Source organism: Mesocricetus auratus, unplaced genomic scaffold, assembly GCF_017639785.1.
Source record: "Mesocricetus auratus isolate SY011 unplaced genomic scaffold, BCM_Maur_2.0 Super-Scaffold_100013, whole genome shotgun sequence".
Classification (NCBI taxonomy): domain Eukaryota; kingdom Metazoa; phylum Chordata; class Mammalia; order Rodentia; family Cricetidae; genus Mesocricetus; species Mesocricetus auratus.
In genome coordinates this window covers 28,665,194-28,687,519 of record NW_024429196.1, presented here as the reverse complement: position 1 = coordinate 28,687,519, position 22,326 = coordinate 28,665,194, and the positions used below count along the sequence as shown (strand labels likewise).

General features: G+C 42.3%; 1 long non-coding RNA gene across 1 annotated transcript; it reads right to left on the bottom strand.

Moving 5' to 3' along the window:
* Positions 1-584: 584 nt before the first annotated feature.
* Positions 585-22,160, bottom strand: LOC121143527. The gene is made up of 3 exons (XR_005880760.1): positions 22,003-22,160; positions 1,024-1,144; positions 585-711 (listed from the first exon to the last, which is right to left on the bottom strand). It is a non-coding gene; the product is annotated as an uncharacterized LOC121143527 (long non-coding RNA).
* Positions 22,161-22,326: the final 166 nt, after the last annotated feature.

Genomic DNA, 22,326 nt, shown 5'->3' with positions numbered 1-22,326 from the left:
TTGACTATTCCTGATCTAGGAGAGCTTATTTCCAAGTTGACATGAAAACTTTGGCTGATCTTGGCTTCTTAACTACAAAGTAAATCTGCATAAAATATTCTGGTTCATGCTTGAGTGTCCTCAATAAAAGTAAAAAGCTCCATCTTTTAAATGTTTTGAAGAAAACAGATACAAAACTGTGTCTAACCAAGCACAGGAGAAGAATCTTGTTGCTCTTTTGTCAATCTTGGAGGACATTCACCTTCAGCAAAATAAATGCTGAATATCTAGGCTTCTAAGATCACCAGGAACACATCAATATGCTGCTGCATTTGGGTTTACAGATCCAAGGGAATTATGGAAGTGGTATCCTAGAGTCCATCTCAGAAAGCAAGGAAAATACACTGGTATCCTAACATTATGGAGAAGGGCAGAGTTAGGTGAGACTTGGATAAAGCAGTGCTTTGAAATGTTCAAAGCCTAGCAGAGTATTATAAAGGGATCAATATTTGATCTGGACTAAATATGGACTCAGGGTCTTGTTTTCATAGGAACACCCAATGTAGATATGAGAACCTCTTACCTCAAACTCTGCATCTGAGTTATACAATTAAGTTTATTTCTGTTAAAGTGATCAGATCTTCTAGGCAAAGTTAGAGGTTGTATTCCTTCTACAGTGATGTCAAATACAAAAGGTTCTGGGAGCCCTTCCTTCTAGTTAGTCTCCAAGACCTGGAAGAAAATGCAGGAAATGAATATAGAAACATCTGCTTTGAGTTCTTGATCTGCCCTTTGTCTCTGAGTGCTCACAGGCTTCTTTGGACCCCAAGACTCAATAAGTTCAGAATGAATCGAAAGAAAGTGGCTTTACATTTTCCACCTTCAGAGAACTTCTGCAACACTTTAGCTCCCCTAATATCTCTATGTTCACTCAGCAGGGGAAGAAATTCACTGCTGCCACTAGCTATTCCTAGTACAGTCTCTCAGGTCATCACTAGACACATTAGAATCATGTTATGTCCATGGTGAAATACTGTTTGTTACCTTGGGAGCTTTGCAGATGGCTTCATCTGTGCCCAGTTTTCTGGTCTGATGACTGTCCGGGCAACATTTTCCCTTCTTTGGTCTGAGTTACTTTTTCAACAAGAAGGTGAGTGTGTCAGGACTGGATGGTGACAAAGCAGAACAAGGTTAATGGAGAGCTGAAGTGAAAGCATGAAGTAAACTGGGGAGGCTTCCTTGCAGCTTAGTTTAGTGTCTGGTATGTTCTCTCAACTTGGTAAGAACATACAAAATAAGTGATGGCAGCATTTGAATAACTGTGGAGAATCTCAAACAAAGCACAGAGTGATTATAATGTCTCTAGTATTACTGGATTTTCACAAAGAAATTCATGATGCTAACTTTAACATTTAACTAGGAAATTGGAATGAAATTCTAAAGGATTTATGGAATATTCTTAGCATTGTTTTTCATAGGCATCCTGATCTCAGAAACCAGGCACTCCATCTGACAGTATTAGGAGGAGGATTTGGTTTTTAAAGTACCAAGCACAATGTAGGTGTCAAATGTGAGCTCTGAGCAATGACAGTTGTAGGCAACATATTAGAACCCAAAAATGACCTGGTTATTGGAAAATCATGATGTTTATTTTCTGACTTTTCTTTAAAATTATTAGCATATATTAATTATCTATGACAATGGGTTTCATGATGACATTTTCATACCTGTGTAAAATGTGTTTGGCTCATAAATACCTGTGGTGGTTTGAAACAAAATGGTCCCCATTAGGAGGTGTGACCTTGTTGAAGTAGGTGTGGCTTTGTTGGAGGAAGTGTGTCACTCTGGGGGAGGATCTGAGATCTCAGATATGCTCAAGCGATGTCCAGTGAGACAGACACTTCCTTGTGCCTGAGCAAGATATAGAACTCTCAGCTACCTCTCTAGCACCATGTCTGCCGGTATGTCACCATGTCCTATCATAATGATAATGAACTGAACCTCTGAACTGTAAGCCACCCAGCTAAATGTTTTCCTTTATAAGAGGTGCTGTGGTCCTGGTGTCTTCTCACAGCAGTAGAAACCCTAACAAGGACAACTCCCCACTGGTTTTCTTATCCTTCCCCCTCACTGATCCCCATCATCTTCCCAACTAGTGCCCTTTATACATTCTTGTACATTTTGTTTGTTTGCTAAGATAATGAGTTTCATTGCAGTTGCTTACAGGAGCATGGATAAGAGGTTATATACAGGAGCACTGACCCCATAGCAGTGGTTATACTATTGAAGAAAATGTCTATCCTTTTCCAGCCACTGTTAACTGCATATAGATATTCAGAGAGAATTAAACTTGGGAGCACACCCTTCTGGCAAACATTAACTGCCTGTAATTCCTTAGGACCTCTCTTGATTTTGAAAGAGAGAATGCCCTACAGTTTGTCTCAGCTATGGATTCACCTTATGGTCACACCCTGGGTTTACTCCATTTTTCTTGCTTCATCCAAAGGTTAAGGAACAGGTAAGGAAGCAGTCCTACTCTGCAAAATGCTCACACTGGAAGGGAGGAGGGCCAGGGGGAGTCTGAGAAGCATGTAAAGCAGGCAAATTGACCACCGGGAGGCCAGCAGCTAGCCATAGAAAAGGAGAGGAAATGAGATTCTGCCTCCCAAGCTCCCTGAGTCATCTTGTTGAATGGGAAGATTGGTGTCCACACTCAGAACGGGATGGAGGGGGACGCCGTGAGAAGGAATTAGCCTTGATTAGAAGCAGCTGGGAGAAGAGCGCAAACCCCTGAAGCCTTCAATAGGGGATAAGGCGAGTCTGTGAAATACAGTGCTATAAGTTCTGTTTTGCTGTTTAGCTAACATAATTGTTTATAGTACAAGAAAAATATTAGGAGAGAAAAAGAATGCTCACCCATGAAAATTAATGAGAACCAAACCAGAGGATAATTCAATCCAGGACCAAAGCAGCATAGGTTTGTTAGGGACCAATTGCACCAGAAAAATGTAGCATCAGCTTGCTTCTTGAAAAGAACTGTGAATACCCATGCATGTATGTATGTATGCATGTATGCATGCACGCGTGCGCTCACACACACACACACTCACACATGTATGCAGTCTACTGCTTGAATGTGTATAAGAGGAACATGGCAGATGTTACACATTTGGACTTTAGCAAAACACTTGACGAAATTGTCCCATGGAATTTTACTTGCAAAATTCATTCAAATTGGCTGAGATAGGAAAACTGTGATGCATATTGAAAACTGGCTCCGAAGTTATAAACCGAAGGCAATGGAACCAATGACTAAGTGGCCACAGCTCTGGCTGCAGGGAGGTGTTTAGCAGAGTGTCCCAGGGGTGACTGTGAGGGCTGAGTTTATTAGCAGTCTTTATCGAGGACTTGGAAGAGCATCCGCAGGATGCACCTGAATTCTGCCAGGAATACTAAGTTGGCCAGTGTTAGCAAAAGGAAAGAGGATCAAGGCCTGGAGGAGATGAACAGACCAAGAGGTTTGAAGTGTGGGAAGGAAGGAAGGAACAAAATGGGATCTGCCCAGGGAGAATGGCTATCTGCTGGTCTGCAGAGTCAGTTAGCGAACTCTCAGAAAAGTACAAGGTAGAAGCAGCCCCAGGAGAGGGAACAGCGCATCCCCTTAAGATATAGCAAATAGGCCCAGAGATTCAGAATCTATGGGGTTCTCCTTAAGAAAAATCTGGCTGTAGAAATAGCTCAGTTGATAAAGCACTTGCTTTGCAACCACAAAGTTTTGAGTTGTGCCCAAGAAACAGCATTTTAAAAGTTGGGTGTCATGGTGTGAGCTTGTAATCCCACCCTAGCACTGGGGAGGCAGAGGCAGATAGCACTGGAGTTCACTGGCCAGCCAGTCTCATCTATTTGGTGGGTGGCCAGAGACAGACCCTGTCTCAAAAAACAAAGTAGCTGACATCTGAGGAAGGACACATGAGGTTGTGCCCTCTAGTCTTCACAGGTGTGCTTGCATGTATACACACACACACACACAGACCTAACACACATATGAATATATTCACAAACACACAAACATCCACATCCACACATGCATAAGTACACATGCACACACACAAGCACACATGCATAAATTCACACATACAACTGTCATACTCATATACACATGAGTTAGCAATCTAAAATTTTGTGCAGTATTTGTGAAAGTAACTGGCACAAATGAAAAGCTAAGGAAATGAAGCGTTTCAGATTTTGTAATTTCAGAAAACCTGTCAAATGTGAGCTGTTAAAAACGGCTTTTCTCTTCTTGGTTAGGAAGAGAGGGGGAAACATTGAGGTGAGGGGTGCCTTCTGCCTAAGCAGTTAGGGTAAGAAGACATCTCTACCAAAGAAGCAGAACCTTACAGACACTAAATCTATAATAACTTGGACTTTGAACTTTACAACTTCTATAATGGTAAAAAGAAACAAAACAAAACAAAATGGGTTTACCCACCCTCCAGTGGAGGAGGGCCTTATGCCCATGACCAAGGACAGTACTAATTGGACTCAAGGTATTTTTTTCTTAAGAAAATGAAGTTGGAGGAGGATATTACCAAAGTACATTGCATACGCGCATGAAGCTTTCCACGAATAAACAAAATCTATATTAAAAACAAATGTCTGGTATTATCCAGCTTGGGTTTTTTTTACTGCATCTCCAAAGGACTAAGGCACTGAGTAGCAAAGGTTTGAAAAGATCCATTTATCTGAAAACTAATTTCTGTCTTTGTGCAGATCCTAAATGGACATAAACCTCTTTTGGGTTTAACCATTTTACAGCTCTGTTGTAAGTCCTGAACATTAAGTTCTTTGAGAATAAGTCTCCACGTGGCTGAGTCCACACCAGATTTCTGAGTTTCTGAATTGAGTCTGAACACGGTTGAACGCTCATCGACTCTACCGTTTAGCCCAGGTCACCAGAAAATCCAAATGCTCAGTTTCAACCCAGCCAGGAAACTCTTGATCTATAGTTGTCCTGTCTGCAAGATGGGCTGGGTTAAAGGGAGTGGCCAATCCAAGAGCTCTTGGATTGGTAGGATCAACATAATAAAAATGGCATCTTGCCAAAAGCAGTCTACAGATTCAATGCAATCCCTATCAAAATTCTGGCACAATTCTTCACAGACCTGGAAAGAACATTAATCAACTTTTTATGGAAAAACAAAAGGCCCAGGATAGCCAAAACAGCACTGTACAATAAAGGAACTTCAGGAGGCATCACCATACCTGACTTCAAGCTCTATTATAGAGCTATAGTCCTGAAAACAGCTTGGTATTGGCACAAAAATAGGCAGGTAGACCAATGGAACCGAATTGAAAACCCTGATTTTAACCCACACACTTATGAACACTTGATTTTTGACAAAGAAGCTAAAACTGTACAATGGAAAAAAGAAAGCATCTTCAACAAATGGTGCTGGCATAACTGGGTACTGGTATGTAGAAGACTGCAGATAGATCCATGTTTATCGCCTTGTACAAAACTTAGGTCCAAATGGATCAAAGATCTCAACATAAATCCAGCCACACTGAAATGTTTAGGAGAGAAAGTGGGAGATACTCTTCAACGAGTTGGTACAGGAGACCACTTCCTAAACATAACACCAGTGGCACAGGCACTGAGATCGACAATTAACAAATGGGACCTCCTGAAACTAAAAAGCTTCTGTAAGGCAAAGGACACAGTCAACAAGACAAAAAGGCAGTCCACAGAATGGGAAAAGATATTCACTAACCCCACATCTGACAGAGGGCTGATCTCCAAAATTTACAAAGAATTCAAGAAGCAAGTCTCCAAAACACCAAAAGATTCAACTAAAAGGTGGGGTACAGAACTAAACAGAGAATTCTCAATAGAGGAGGCTAAAATGGCCAAGAGACACTTAAAAAAGTACTCAACATCCTTAGCCATCAGGGAAATGCAAATCAAAATAACTTTGAGATACCATCTTACTCCTGTCAGAATGGCTAAAATCAAAAACACCGAAGACAATTTATGCTGGAGAGGATGTGGAGAGAGGGGAACACTCCTCCACTGCTGGTGGGAGTGCCAGCTCGTACAGCCTATTTGGAAATCAGTATGGAGATTCCTCAGGAAAGTGGGAATCAATCTACCACAAGACCCAGCAATTCCACTCTTAGGCATATATCCCAAAGAGGCAAATTCATACAACAAAGGCATCTGCTCCACTATGTTCATAACAGCATTATTTGTAATAGCCAGAACCTGGAAGCAACCTAGATGCCCCTCAACTGAAGAGTGGATAGAGAAAATGTGGTACATTTACACAATGGAGTATTACTCAGCAGAAAAAAACAATGGAATCTTGAAATTCCCAGATAAATGGATAGCATTGGAAGAAACCATCCTGAGTGAGGTAACCCAGTCACAAAAAGACAAACATTGTATGTACTCACTCATATATGGATTTTAGACATGGATCAGGATAGTGCCAGTCTGCACTCCCACTGACAAAGAGTCTGGGAAACAGGAAAGAACCTAAAAGATATGCATGGTACCCAAGAGAAGAGAAATGAGGCAAGATCCTCTGAACAGATGGGGAACACGGCGAGGGGTGGGCTGGGGGGGGGAGTGGGAGCTGGGAAATAGGGGGAGAAGAGAAAGAGAGAGTAGGTCATGGGGGAACAGGAAGGTTGAATGGGGGGGTAGAATAGGGGGAAGAGGGAATCATACGTTAGAAGACAGATCAGGCACCAGAGTGACCTGTAGTGATCTAAAGGGATGACACCAATTGGCAAGCTAAGCAATAGTGGAGAGACCACCTTGAATGCCCATTCCTGATAATGAATTTGATGTCTATAACCATTCTGGAGCCTTCATCCAGTGACTGATGGAAGCAGAGTCAAACACCCACAGTTAAACACTGAACTGAACCCAAGGAGCCCAGTGACAGAGAGAGAGGAGCAATGAGCAAATTGGCAAAGAATGGGCTGGCAAAACCAGCAGAGACAGCTGATCGAACAGGGGAGAGCTCTTGGACCCCAGACCAACAGCTGGGAGGCCAGCATGGGACTGATCCAGACCCCCTGAATGTGAGAGTCGGTGAGGAGGCCTGGGCAACCTATGGGGCCCTGAGCAGCTGAGCAGTGGATCAGTGTTCATCCCACGAATACAAACAGACATTGTTCATAACATAAAGAGGGATGCTCTCTCAGCCTGGACTCTTACGGGAGTGCCAGGACCCTACCCTGAGTGAAATGACAGACTCTAGATATCCCCTATGAGGAAGGAATTGGCAATAGGGTGGGAGGATGGGAGGGATGGTGGGGGGGTGAGGGAGGAGGGGAGGGAGAGGGAACTGGGATTGACATGTAAAACAAGCCATTTAAAATTAAAATAATAAGAAAAAAGAAAAAAGAAAAAAAAGGGAGTGGCCAAACAAAGGCTGGTGGAACTTGACACCCATGCCACCAGAGGGAGCCCATGCCTGACATTGCCTGGAAGGCCAGGAACCAGAGTTTGGACAGCCCAGAGACCTAGGACAGAACCAAACATGACCAGCAAAAAAAGAAGAAAAAAGTCAACAAAATGATTCCCGCATTCACAGTGGCTCGCAGAGGCTGAATTGACAGTCGGGGAGCATACATAGTCTGACCCAAGTCCTCTGAATATGCTCTGGTTGTTTAGCTTGGTCTTCTTGTGGCACTCCTAACAGAGGGAGCAGGGGCTGTCTCTGTCTCTTTTGTCTGCTTTTGGGACCCTTTTCCTCTTACTAGGTTTCCTCATCCTCCCTTAATATGCGAGGATGTTCCTAGTCTGATTACAACTTGTTATGCTATGTTTGGTTACTATCTCTGGAAGGCCTGCCCTTTTCTGAAGGGAAGGATGAGGAGTGGATCTGCAGGGGAGGGGAGATGAGGGCAGTACTGGGAAAAGAGGACAGAAGAGAAACTATGGTTGGGATGTAATACATGAGAGAAAAATAAATAAAAGAGAAAAATGTTCACTTTCTACTGGTTAAGTCGAGACTGGTTCCTGGAGCAGGGACAAAAGTGGTACACACTATGAGTCCCCAAGGAGATCATGGGTTAAAGATGGCAGGAAAAGAGACTCCAGAATCACTGTTAACCAGCCTGCCCATGGCAGGCATGAGGACCCAAGCAATAAGCAAATACACATTGCTGAATTTACTTTTGCTGGTTTGAAATTGTTATGCCCATCATCATGACTAGAAATTGAATGGTTGCATTGGTTCTTCATCATCCCATCCACCTAAATTGATATTTCATCATCTATCCAAGGAGTGAAATGGAATTCTAGTCTAACAATTTTCAGACCATTTCTTGCACAGCCACCTTATTGATTCATGTCGTATTGCTGAGCTATTTTAATATTTGGTTTATATATGTGTTTATGTATGCATTTGTGCTTGTTGCTTTAAAGTATTTTAGAGTGCAGTAGAAAAATTAGATGTATGAGTAAACACATAAAATAAAAACATCTAAAGGAATTTCCTAAGAACAAAAATCCAGGTTTAATATAGGATGCTTTGACAATAAATAGCAAACTTCCATTCATGTGTACAAATGAGATGTTACTAATGCAGGAAACAACAGTAGGGCATTCTGGGAAAAGCTCAGGCCAAGGTGGCTTGGAATACAACCTTTTAAGCTGGATTCAGATTAGAGGGAGAGGTTTCAAATAAAAAGAGCTTATAGATTGTGTGCTAGAGGTGATGGGGAAACTTTGTGCAGACATATCCAGGTGGAGTGATTCTAGAGTAGAATTAGTTAAACAAGAAGGAAAAGGAGAGAGCAGAGCATAGGAACAAAGGCAAAGGATAGTATTGCCAGGTGAATTAAGAATTTAGAATTTGATGAGTAAGTGTAACACATTTAATAGTAGTTGTATTAAAGGAAGGGAAAATGAAGAATAAAAGTTCTTGTATTTTTGGTTGTGAGCCTAGCCTTTAATGGCTGAGTCATCCCCAGGATGAATCACTAGTGCATGAATAGACTTCAGGAGCACATTTCCCATGGAGGGCTACTCTCTTAGCCTAGATACATGGGGGGGGGGTAGGCCCTGTCCCAAATGACTTGACAGATTGTATGATCCCTTATGGAAGGCCTCACTCTCCCTAGGGAGTGGAAGAGAGGATCATTGGGGGGGTATGGGAGGATGGAGGGAGAGGGAACTGGGATTGATATGTAAAATAAGATTGTTTCTAACTTACATATATAAATATCATTATATATATATACATATATATATATTCCTTTGAGACCAGAGACTAGTTATCACTATAGACTCAGCTCCCATGAGAAAGTATGCATGATATACTTGGACAAGGGCCATTAGGGAACCTGCACTTGACTGTCCTGCACTTCATTTAAATTCTGAATGATCTCTGTGAGTAGTAGATGGGACTAGCAGTGAAGGGTATGGAAATACGGAAAGAGGCTAGAGAGGACATCTAAACTGAAAGAAACAATGTTCTGCAGGGTGGAGTTTCCTCAATCAAACAAGCATTTAGGTGAAACTATTTGAAATGCTATTTCTGTAGACCAGTGATCAAATTAACAAATTCATAATGTTCAAAGCAATTAGTCTGGATGCAGTAGTGGGTTGTTTTGCTTATTCTTTATGAGCTCTTTAAGCAAGACAACTTGATCAATGACACAGTAATAAAGAACAAACAGAACAATCTTTTCCTCCCTGAGGTGGGAATCAGGTGAGAGGATAAAACGGAAAGCAGAAACCCCAGAGCTGCCTGGTATTGAGCCTCTGGGGCTCTCAGCATAGTCACAGACCCTTTTTGTTGTGTTCAGGCAGCTGCTACCCTGTGGACCTCTTAAACCAGGGCAAGTCCAGTGTCTTATTTCATTTGTTGTTGTTGCTATACTGAATCATTTATGAAGAATCAAGGGGTTCCCTTAGATTTCTGGAGCCTGGGAGACTCAGGGTTGAGGAGTCCCATCTGGTACAGGATCTCTTTCTGGCAGGACACTCTCAAGAGCCTTATGACTGATGATATTGACTGTCAATTTAGCTGGATCTAGAAACACCTAGTACACAAAATTCTGGGCGTGTCTGTGAGGGGTTTTCTATACATCATGATTAGAAGTAAGATAACGTGCTTCCAGTGTGGGTGGTGCCATTCCCTAGGCTAGGATTCCATGGCTGACTAAGATCAAGGAATTGAGAGAGCACCAATACTCATGAGCCTCTGCTTCCTGACAGCAGATCAACTGTGACAAGCTGCTTCAGCCTCCTGGCACCACACCTTTTCTGCTACGCCGGACTACACTTCCAAACTGGGAGCCCAAGTAAGCCCTTCCTTATTCAAGTTGCTTTCCTCAAGTGCTTTGTCAAAGCAAGAAGAAAAGTAACTAAAACAAGTCCGGAGGATGCCAAGGGCATTGCATGGTGAGAGGGGCATGCGCAAGAGAAAGAACCACAGTTGGCAGCTTTTTTTTTCTTTTTTACCTATTTCTTTCCATTATTTTTTCTTATTTAGGTTAGAAACAATCTTGTTTCACATGTCAGTCCCAGCTCCCTCTCCCTCCCCTCCTCCCCTGCCCTCCCCACCAGGTCCTCCAGTCCCCCACCCAATCTCCACTCTGATCACCAAGGAAGGTGAGGCACTCCATGGTGGATCTCCAGTAACTGTCATTTCATCCAGGGCAGGGCTTAGGCCCTCCCCCAAGAGTCCTAGCTGAGAGAGCCTCCCATACTGTGGCATGGGCACTCAAAGTCTATTTGTACGCCAGGGGTAAATACTACCCAAGGCCCCATAGATTACCTAGATCTCCTCACTGACACCCACATTCAGGGGATCTGGGTCAGTCCCATGCTTTCCACACAGCCATCAATGTGGAATCCAAGAGCTCCCCCCTTGTTCAGGTCAACTGTTTCTGTGGGTTAAAGCAGCCCACTCTTATCTCCTTTGCCCATCAGTTCTTTCTTTCTGACACTGGATTCTAGTTCAGTTTAGTGTTTGTCTGTGGGTATCTGCCTCTGCTTTCATCAGTCGCTGGGTGGAGGTTCTGTTTCCTAGACTCTCTGGCAGTGTGATTGTATGCTGGCACTCCCCTGATTCATGTCTAAAATCCATAAATGAGTGAGTACATACCATGTTTCTCTTTTGTGACTGGGTTACCTCACTCAGTATGGTTTCTTCTAGTGCCATCCATTTGCCTGCAAATTTCAAGATTCCATTGTTTTTTTCCACTGAATAGTACTCCATTGTGTAAATGTACCACATTTTCTCTATCCACTCTTCAGTTGTGGGGCATCTAGTTTGCTTCAAGGTTCTGGCTGTTACCAATAATCCTGCTATGAACATAGTGTAACAGACATCTTTGTTGTATGAATGTGCATCATTTGGGTATATGCCTGAGAGTGGAATTGCTGGATCTTGTGGTAGACTGATGCCCATTTTCCTGAGTAATCTACATACTGATTTCCAAAGTGGCTGTACCAGTTAGCACTCCCACCAGCAGTGGAGGAGTGTTCCCCTTTCTCCACATCTTCTCCAGCATAAACTGTCATTGGTGCTTTTGATTTTAGCCATTCTGACATGAGTAAGATGGTATCTCAGAGTTGTTTTGATTTGCATTTCCCAGATGGCTAGGGATGTTGAGCATTTTCTCAAGTGTCTCTCAGTCATTTTAGACTCCTCTATTGAGAATTCTCTATTTAGTTCTGTACCCCATTTTTTGATTGGATCCTTTGGTGTTTTGGAGACTTGTTTCTTGAGTCTTTGTAAATTTTGGAGATCAGCCCTCTGTCAGATGTGGGGTTAGTGAATATCTTTTCCCTTTTTGTCTTGCTGACTGTGTCCTTTGCCTTACAGAAACTTCTCAGTTTCAGGAGGTCCCATTTATTAATTGCTGATCTCAGTGTCTGTGCTACTGGAATTATGTTCAGGAAGCTGTCTCCTGTACCAATTCATTCCAGGGTAACTCCCACTTTCTCTTCTAAGAGGTTCAGTGTGGCTGGATTGATGTTGAGGTCTTTGATCCATTTGGACATAAGTTTTGTGCATGGCGATAGACAGGGATCTATGCTCATTCTTCTACATAGACAGGGATCTATGCTCATTCTTCTACATGCCAGCACCATTTGTTTAAGATGCTTTCTTTTTTCCATTGTATATTTTTAGCTTTTTTGTCGAAAATCAGATGTTCATACATGTATGGGTTAATATCAGGGTATTCAATTTGATTCCATTGGTCTTCCTGTCTATTGTTGTGCCAATACCAAACTGTTTTCAGGACTATAGCTCTATAATAGAGTTTGAACTCAGGGATGGTGATGCCTCCAAATGTTGCAGTTGGCAGCTTTCACAAATGACCCATTCTTCCATCCAAGTACTAACCAGGCCTGACCCTGCTTAGCTTCCAAGATCAGACGAGACTAGGTCCGTTCAGGATGGTCACTATTTGCAGATGATATGATAGTTTACATAAGTGACCTAAAAAATTACCAGGGAACTCCTGCAGCTGATAAACACTTTCAGAAAAGTGGCAGGATGCAAAATTAACTAAAAAAATCAGTAGTCCTTTTATATACAGAAAATAAATGGGCTGAGAAAGAAATCAGAGAAACATCACCCTTTACAATAGTCACAAACAACATAAAATATCTCAGGGTAATGCTAAACAAGCAAGTGAAAGGACTGTATAGCAAGAACTTTGAGTCTTTAAAGAAAGAAATTAAAGAAGATACTAGAAAATGGAAAGATCTCCAATGCTCTTGGATAGGTAGAATCAACATAGTAAAAATGGCAATCTTGCCAAAAGCAATCTACAGATTCAATGCAATCCCCATCAAAATACAGGCACAATTCTTCGAAGACCTTGAAAGAACAATCAATTTTATGTGGAAAAACAAAAGACCCAGGATGGCCAAAACAACCATGTACAATAAATGAACTTCTGGAGGCATCACCATCCCTGACTTCAAGCTCTATTATAGGGCTACAGTCCTGAAAACAACTTGGTATTGGCACAATAATAGACAGGAAGACCAATGTAATCGAATTGAAAACCCTGATGCTAACCCACACACCTACGAACACCTGCTTTTTGACAAAGCCAAAATTATACAATGGAGAAAAGAAAGCATCTTCAACAAATGGTGCTGGTATAACTGGATGCTGTCATGTAGAAGACTGGAGATAGATCCACATCTATCACCATGCACAAAACTTAAGTCCAAATGGAGTAAAGGCCTCAACATAAATCTAACCACACTGAACCTCTTAGAAGAGAAAGTGGGAGGTACCCTTGAACAAATTGGTACAGGAGACTACTTCCTGTACATAACACCAGTAGCATAGCACTGAGTTCAACAATTAATACATGGGACTTCCTGAAACTGAGAAGCCTTTGTAAGACAAAGGACACAGTCAACATGACAAAATGGCAGCCCACAGATTGGGAAAAGATATTACCAACTCCTCATCTGACAGAGGGCTAATCTCCAAAATTACAAAGATGTCAAGAAGCTAGTCACCAAAACACCAAGTAATCCAATTAAAAAGTGGGGTACAGAACTAAATAGAGAATTCTCAGTAGAGGAGTCTAAAATGGCTGAGAGACAGTTAAGGAAGTGCTCAACATTCTTAGCCATTAGGGAAATGAAAATCAAAACAACTCTGAGATACCATCTCACTCCTGTCAGAATAGCTAAAATCAAAAACACTAATGACAGTTTATGCTGGACATGTGGAGAAAGGAGAAGACTACTCCAGTACTGGTGGGAGTGCCAACTCGTACAATGGCTTTGGAAATCAGCATGAAGATTCTTCAGGAAAATGAAAATCAGACTACCACAAGATCCAACAATTGTGCTATTAGGCATATATCTATACTGCAAAGACATCTGTTCCACTATGTTCATAACAGCATTATTTGTAATAGTCAGAACATGAAAGAAGCCTAGGTGTCACTCAACTGAACAATGGATAGAGAAAATGTGGTACATTTACACAAAGGAGTACTTCTCAGCAGAAAAAAAAATGGAATCTTGAAATTCGAAGGTAAATGGATGGAACTAGAAGAAACCATCCTGAGCAAAGTAACTCAGTCACAAAAAGACAAACATGGTATGTACTCACTCATATATGAATTTTGTATAGAGAGCAAAGGATTACCAGCCTACAGTCCATAGAGAAGTTAGGAAACAAGGAGGACCCTAAAATAGATAGACATACATGGTCCCCCCGGAGAAGGGGAAAGGGACAAGAACTCCTGAGCAAATTTTGAGTGTGGGGGGAGGGGAGAGGGAGTTAAGGAGATAGAGAAGGGGAAAATAGGAGGGGAGAGGAGGACATGAGGGAGCAGGAAGTTTGAGTCAGGGGAAAAATAGAGGAGAGAAAGAAAAGAGATATCATAATCGAGGGAGCCATTATAGGTTTAAAGAGAAATCTGGTACTAGGGAAATGTCCAGAGATCTACAAGGATGACCCCAACTAACAATCTAAGCAATAGTAGAGAGGCTACCTTAAATACCCTTCCTGATAATGAGAGTGATGATTACCTTATATGCCATCCTAGAACCTTTATCCAGTAGCTGTGGGAAGCAGAAACAGACACTCACAGCTAAACACTGAACTGATCTGGAATCCAGTTGCAGAGAGGGAGCAGTGATGAGCAAAGTAGTCAAGACCAGTCTGGTGAAACCCACAGAAACAGCTGAACAAGGAGGAGCTCATGGACCCCAGATTGATATCTGGGAAATCATCATAGGTTTGACCCAGACCCCATGATAGTGGGTGTTAATTAGGAGGCCTGAGAAATCTATGGGGCTTCTGGCAGTGAATCAGTATTTATTCTAGTATATGACTGGACTTTGGGAACTCATTCCACATAAAAGGATACTCTCTAGCCTAGACACATAGTAGAGGGCCTAGGCCCTGCTCCAAATGATGTGACAGACTTTGAAGATGCCCACATCTTCTGGGCAGGATAAAGGGGAGGGATACGGGGTTAGTTGGGAGCAGGGGAGGGAGAAGGAACTGGGGTTGACAAGCTTGTTTCTAATTTAAATTAAAAAATCTGAAATAAATAATAAATAAAATAAATTGAGGAAAAAAGAATTAACAAGACGATTATATGTGTGCTTCCTATTTGGGGCTTCCATTTTATATAGATATAAGTGTGTGTGTGTGTGTGTGTGTGTGTGTGTGTGTGTGTGTGTGTGTGTGTGTCCTGTGTGCATGTGTACAAAAATGACCCATTCTTGAGGGATACCAATCACCTGTGAGTTTCTGTGACCTAATCACTTTTTAAAGCTCTCACCTCTTCGTAACTCACAATGTGAATTAAATTCTACCATGAGTTTTAGAGAGACCACCCAAGCTATTGTATGTGGGCTGTAGAAGGCACTCCAGTACTAGTGTTTAGTCTTGCCTTGATTCCAAATAGCCTGAAGGAGGCTGGTTATGGTCATTGGTCTCTATGTTCATCCTTCTCATCTTCAGAGCATAAGCTCTGAATTCCATTTCAAATGTCCCATGAATGAAAATTTAGAATGGCTCTTAACATGGCATAAATACAGTTTTCAGTTGTGGTAGAAAGGCACAGCATAAGTTTTACCATCTTAACTTTTTCAGTTGTACATATAGCTCAGTAGCATGAAGGACAGCTACATGGTTGTACGCTCATCTGCAAACTTTGGCATCATTCTAAGTTGACAGTCTGTTCCCATTAGAGAGTAACTCTTAACACCTCCCCACCAGCCCCTGACAACCACTGTTCTACTTCCATTCTCTGGGAATTTGGCTATTGTGGGGATCTCATGCAAGTGAGATCACACTGTATTTGTCTTCCTTTGGTTTAGTTAACTTAGCATGCGGTTCTCCCAAGTTCACCCATGTGGTACTGTGTGTTATACAACTTCCTTTCTTGTAAAGGGGTTAATGAGTTTTTAATGCACATGATTTCTTTCCAAAGAGAGACGCAGGATGCTCAGCATTTCCTTAGTCATCTGATCAAGGGACCATTATTTTCCTGGAGTACCTCAAGGCACTGATGCTCTGTAAATCATAACACAGGAAACACAGATCCAACTCTATTTAGTTGTCTCTTTCTAGCTTCCCCAGAAAGTGTAAGAAAGGACACTTGACAGCAACTTGGGTCTGCTAAGGTCTCCCAAATCCGGAGACAGAGCTGGCAGCCATGACTGTGCTTCCTAAAATATGAGGCATTATTGCCTTAGGGTGCAAATGGGAATATAGATCTGAACTAAATATGAGAACATCTGGCTAACAACATAGCTCTCTCATCTTAACCAGTCATCCAAAAACAGAGTGTCTTTACATCTGGATGACAACCAGCAGGATGTGATTTTCCTCATTTGTTTTTCTCACCATGAAGCTTAGAGATATCCATTCCCATAGCTGTTTTATTGAATCAGGGTGACATGTACCTCCCAAAGCCCAGGGGAGACCCTTAGTGTCACTTCTGCCGATCACTGCTCTGTTTCTTTCCATTGCATACTGTTGTCCGCTGCCCCTCCCCCCTTTCTGGAACATTACACAGGATTCCAAGAACTTTACCATGATGCACAGCTATTCTGTCATGTACGATAAAAGGTCAGGGGAGCAACTGTTCCCTGGACAATTTTCATGGTCCCTCATTTTTATTCAATTATTCCTTTATCTCATCATAAATTTCCAATAACCTGACATAGGTACACTTTGCAAGATGATAGAGACTTATGACATGCAAGGCAGAGAGACTGTTGAATTATAGATAGATTTTTGTTTCTGCTGAGGCCATCACAACTGTATGATGTTTAGCTGAGGTCACTGAGTTGCAGACTTCAGCCTGAAAACATTCAGCAGCCTATGAATCTTGTCATAGTTTCCTTCTGACCAGGTTGACCACTCCACATGCAGACTTGTACCATGTTTTATGTATCATACTTAGTTTCGGTTCAACTAGTCCGTACTTCAGAACTGGCTTGGATTGCTGGATGATGGTGTCATTGCAATAGGGCCACTTGGGTGACTCTCTGGTACAGATTGCTACCACTTATCAAACAAACTGCAACTTGACAGTCATTCACTGCTTTATGCAGTTCTAACTTGTCCACATTCATTGAACAGTAGCATTACAAACAACCACACCAAGAAGAATGAAACGTGCTATTCAAGTAATCAGAGATGTTTCCTAGGAGATAGGCTAGACAGGTGTTAGCTTATATCTGTGAGGATAATACAGTCTGTTATTCCTTCTGTAAGAATTGTGTATCTTTGGGACCTGAATGTGACATGGAGAATGTTTTCCAAGACTGGCCTTTGTCAATGTGAGCACACAAGGCACAACAAGCTTTTCCAAAGATGATGAACTGTGAAGGGAAGGCCTGCCTTGAATGTTGGTGGTGCCATCTCATAGGCTGAGTCCCAAGTTAAATAAAAGTAGCAAAGGGAGAAAGACAGTTGACTACTAGCATTCACTTTTCTCTGCTCCCTGGTTGATGCTCTGCCAGAAACTACTCCCATCACATGATTTCCTTCATGGTGCACTGAATTCCTCTGAACTGTAAACCAAAATAAGGTCTTCATTTGTAAAGTTGTTCCTCATCAGGTAATGGGTCACAGCAGCAAGAATGGGAACCAGTACAGCAAGAAATGATAGAAGTTGGCACTTAACTGACGGTGGAGGGTAAGTTGAGGAAGGGAATTTTAAATGTCTTTCAGTTTTTTATTGCAGTTTGAAGGATCATGGTGGTGTGTTCCAAAAGTTAGGGTCAGCCTGTTAATTGAAGGGTGCTCATGAAGTTACATTTGGAAGAAGTCAGAAGGTTTAGAAGTTATCCACATCCAGACACCCACAGCTGTGAACTGAATTTAACTCCTGGAACCCACTTGCAAACAGGAGTGATGACCAACAGGGGATCCGGCTGGCGAGGCCCACAGGGGCAGCTGACCTAAACAAGGGGCATCACATGGACCCCAGACTGATGATTGGGGGGCCAGCATGGGACTGATCCAGACATCCTCTGACCGAACCTGGGTGACAGAGAGGAGGCCTTGGCAATCTGTGGGACCTTGGAGAGTGGAGCAGTATTTATTCCTGGCATACAGAGGGACTCTGGTAGCCCATGCCACGTAGAGGGATGCTCTCTCAGCCTGGACACATGGGAAAGAACCTCGGCCATTCCCGGGATGATGTGACAGACTCTGGAAATCCCTCATGGAGGCCCTTGTCCTCCCTGGGGAGTGGATGGAGGATAGAATGGGGGTGAGGGGTTGGGAGGATTGGGGGTTGGGGGAGGAGGGGAGGGAGGGAGCTGAAAGTGACATGTGTAAAAAGTTAAATAAAAATATGGAAAAAAGAAGTCATTCACATCTTTCTCAATGTCTTGAGGATAAATAAAAAAGTTACAAGCTTGGTAGGTCATTATATCTTATTTTCTGACACTTAAATACATTTATTGTGATTGCCATGGGAAGGGCATGATGGATAAACAGTACAGAAGAGTGCCTTTCTCCTCAGAAGGACACTTTCCTCCCCTCAGAAGGACCCCACCCCTGTCAGTAGAATTCTAGAAGACCTGCAATAAGAAGAAAGTATATCTGCAAAAACGAACTACAAAGATTTAATGATAACTGTAAAGCAAGTTTCAGGAAATGGTGGATGATACGATCCAATTTTGTTTTAAAAATTATTTTTCCATGTGATGAGTACAAAAAGGCTCATACAAAATGACAGCAGTGATCACTGTTGCATGCTGGGATTAGAAGGCAAATGTTAGCGGAGGGAGCAGCTCTGTTTATATGACGATGCCATTTTGGTGAGGAAACCACACCCCAAATCAAGAGGACATTAGAGGGTTTGAACAATGGGAACTGTCCTCGGGCAGTTCTCAGTTTGAAGTTTTGTACCCTCCTGGTGGTGGCTTTAGAAAGACAGATGGAAATGACATGAAGCAATGCTTTGATAGCACAGTGAGCAAGTCCTTCCTGAAGAGTCAAACTCAGTTCTCAGAGGTTTCCAGTGGCCTGGGTGATCAAGCATGGAGTGACTCACACACAAATGAGACTTGTGTCTTGTTTGGCTCAGAAAGTTACTTTTGTTGAATGAATCCATGAGCTAAGAAACGCATGAGGCTACCAAAGAGGAAAGGAAGAGGCAGAGCAAGCAGAAATATTTCAAAGAGACATATGCTGGAAGACCTGGGTTGTTTGGAAACTGCTTATTGCCTCACAGGACTTAGGTTGAAGTCTTCTTTGGATTGGACGGTACCTTCTGATCTCCAAAAATAACTGACTTAGATAATTATAGAATAGACCTTTCTCATGGGGCTATCTTTAAAATCTTCTCACAACTGAGTTGGAATGCTCAACAAATGCTTTATGTGGGCAACATTCTGTGTAATTTTATTCTATTCGGATTTCCTATCCTTTGTAAAGAGAATAAATAGATTTCTTTTGAGTAGCATTTATGGTAGTAGAGCTGTAATTAGTTTTATTACTTTGCAGGATTTTTTCCTGCTTGTCTTTTTGTTCCAGCCTGGGGCTCTGGGTTCCATCAGTGTCTTCTTGTGGCTTGATCTTGATCTTGTTGGTCTGCAGCAATTGGTTGATACATCTTATAAATCTTGTGTTTATCACCTGCCAGGTTTTGTTGAGAGGTTTAGCTTTTCCCCTTTACAAGCTGTTTAAGTGTTCTAGCCATAGAGACCAGATGGTTTTCTATCCCCTTGATGTTTCCCTTGGTGGTTGATTATTCTGAGATGTTTGAAGGCTGTACCAGGGTGGAATAGTGGAATGGAATAGTTTCTATAGTTATTTAGCATCCCTGCATTTATGCCTTTGCCAACATGAAAGGATAGTGAATCTATCAAAGTCTGCACATTGTTTGAAAACAATGACCCTGTGCATTTTAAAATCTTGTGGAAAAAGCCCAGGTTTTGAGTAACCATTAAGAAAAAATTACCATTTTGTTAATGCCTCTTGCCAATGTCCAGATAAGAATGAGCTGGTAGATGGCAGGGTTGTTTTTTAACTTTAGATTTATTAGAATGTACTTGCTTCCTATTCCTTTACAGATGGGAGCTTTCAGGGGCCTCATGAAGAGCGATCTGTGTCCATATCAAATAAAATTCTTGAAGGTTGATCAATATGTACATAGGGAAATTATTTCCCTATAAGCTTGAGACCGGTGTATTCCTTGTAGATGCTCAATGTCTTAGTTATGATTTCCATTGCTACGAAAGACACCATGACCATGGCAACTCTTATCAAGGAAAAAATTTAATTGAGGCTGGCTCATGGTGGCATTTAGGCAGACATGGTGCTGGAGAATGAGCTGAGAGTCCTACATCTTTATCCACATGCAGCAGGAGGAGACTGCGGGTCACCATGGGTGTAGCTTGAGCATATGAGATCATAAAGCCTGTCCGAACAGAGACACACTTCCTCCAACAATTCCACATCTATTCCAACAAGGTCATACCCTCCAGTAGTATGTTCCCTATAAGCCAATGGGGGGCATTTTCTTTCAAACCACCACATTCAGTAAATATATACTACATAGTTTGGGATTCCTGACCAGTGTCATACAGATTGCTTTTACTGCTGGTGAATGACAGGACATAGAATCAATTGGATGTGCAAAGAATATAGTCTTTTCAGCGGCGTATGGACAGAGACATGCCAGGTTTCCTGATAAAGACAGCAGCGGGTGGTAGACAGCAAGCAAAACAGAGTCAACACACTTCCAGAATGTACTCAGCTCTTAGTGAGGACTTAGCCAGTAACCAAAGGTCACTAGGACACCTCTGGAGTCAGGGCATATTGAATTTATTGTTAGTGAAATGAGAGTGTGTAGATCACGGGGACTCTGAGGAGTTTGGAGATAAGAAGATGCTACAAGAACCTTATGTGGGGTGTGGGCTTTGGTTGTTTCATTTGAGGAGGGACTAAGGAATCAAATCATTGCTATAGGTTGAATATTGCTAGGTGACTAGGGTCACGTATCTGCATAAATCTGTGGAGATGAGGCTGGGCAGGACAAAGACTAAGCTGAGATTTTGAAAGATGTAGCAATGAGCAAAAGAAGGGAAGAACAGCACTGGGTGTGACTCAGTCAGAGTGGGTGGTTTTAGATTATTCCATCTCAGCCGGACATACAAGGGCAACTCATGATAACAGCTTATGTGTTGGGAATCACTCATCCTCAGATGTTGGTAAAGGTTTGCTTTCTCTCTCAGACAACAGCGAACAATGACATCTTGCCCCTGAGAGCCTGGGTATCTGTTTGGGGGAGGGCTGTCACTAAGACTTCTGACACCTCATTGATCCCATCTCTGGCTCCATCCAAGTGGAGCAGGGAGGCCTTAGAGGCAGGACTTTGATAAGATAGCCCTTAACTGCTATAAGCAGTGGCCTGCCCAGGATTTTGTGCTCTTTCCTCTTCCCATTGACAGACACTTGTTTATGTTTGTGGACTATGGTATGATGCAATTATAACAACGCATCCACCGCATGATTTAGCACATCTCTCTGCCTTTTGGAGTGCTACCATTTAAAATTGGCTCTTTTAGCAATATTAAATTACAGATTTTTTAATGAACTCTGATCACCATGAGGTACCACAGGAGATTGCCCTTCTTGTGTTGAGCTTTGCCGCCTCTGACCAGGATCTCTTCATCACAGTCCCCTTCCCTTGTCTTTGCTCTTACCACTACGCTCCATGTTTTTGTGACTTCACACACTTTTAGATCTTACATACAGGTAAGACCGGGCAGCATTTGTCCTTGGTGCCTTGTTCAGCAGAGTGTTCTTTAGGTTCATCTGTGCTATTACAAATGACAGAATTTAGGATCCTGTCCTTTATTAAAAGTCAAAATTACCATGGGACTCACCCAAGAATCCTAGCATTCTGAGTTGTTGATGAAGGCCTGGGTTTAGAATGAAGATCTGCGAACAACAGTGCATCCCATTCCACCAGCTCATCCAAGCTGCCTCTGTGCTTTAGTTCCCAGAACTGAACACATGCTGTCCTTACCGTCTGTGGTGGTTACTTGTTTGTTGTGGCCAAACAGCCGATAAGAAGCAACTAAATGAGGGAGGGTTTCTTTCGGCTCCCATTCTGACTGGATACAATTCTTTCTGTCAGGGAAGGAATGCTGAGGGAGTGTGAGGCAGCTTGCCATATTCCATCTAGAGTTTGAAAGCAGAGAGAGGGATGATAGTGCTAGCATTACTTCCTCCTTCTGTTATTCTATGCAAGCCCCTGTCCCATGGACTGGTGCTCCTCACATCCAGAGGAGGCCTTCCATTCTTAGTTAAATATCTCTGGAAATGCTGTCACAGTTATGTCCAGAGGAGT